We start from the raw sequence: 309 nt of genomic DNA, 5'->3' as shown, positions 1-309 counted from the left end.
ACTAAATATGGGAGTGAAAGATAGTACGATTAACAAGAGAATTCATTAAGGAAACGAAAGCAAATGATTCTAAAGAAAAGGGGAAAGGATAATGCAAAAAATAGAGGAGAATTAATTACGAACGAAGTAAATGAGACAAACACGATGATAGGAGAAAGGAGAAGCAAGGATTAAATAAAACTACATGAATGGAGGCATCGAAAGAGAGGACAGAGAATGGAGAACAGAGAAAAGGAAGGATGAGGAGGAGAAGCATGGATGAAGCAACCCGTTTAACCCCCCCCATCCACCTCCCCCATACCCCCCCAC

The sequence above is a fragment of the Penaeus monodon genome, chromosome 15 (genome assembly GCF_015228065.2).
Source record: "Penaeus monodon isolate SGIC_2016 chromosome 15, NSTDA_Pmon_1, whole genome shotgun sequence".
Classification (NCBI taxonomy): Eukaryota; Metazoa; Arthropoda; class Malacostraca; order Decapoda; family Penaeidae; genus Penaeus; species Penaeus monodon.
Note: the sequence above shows the minus strand (reverse complement) of the source record.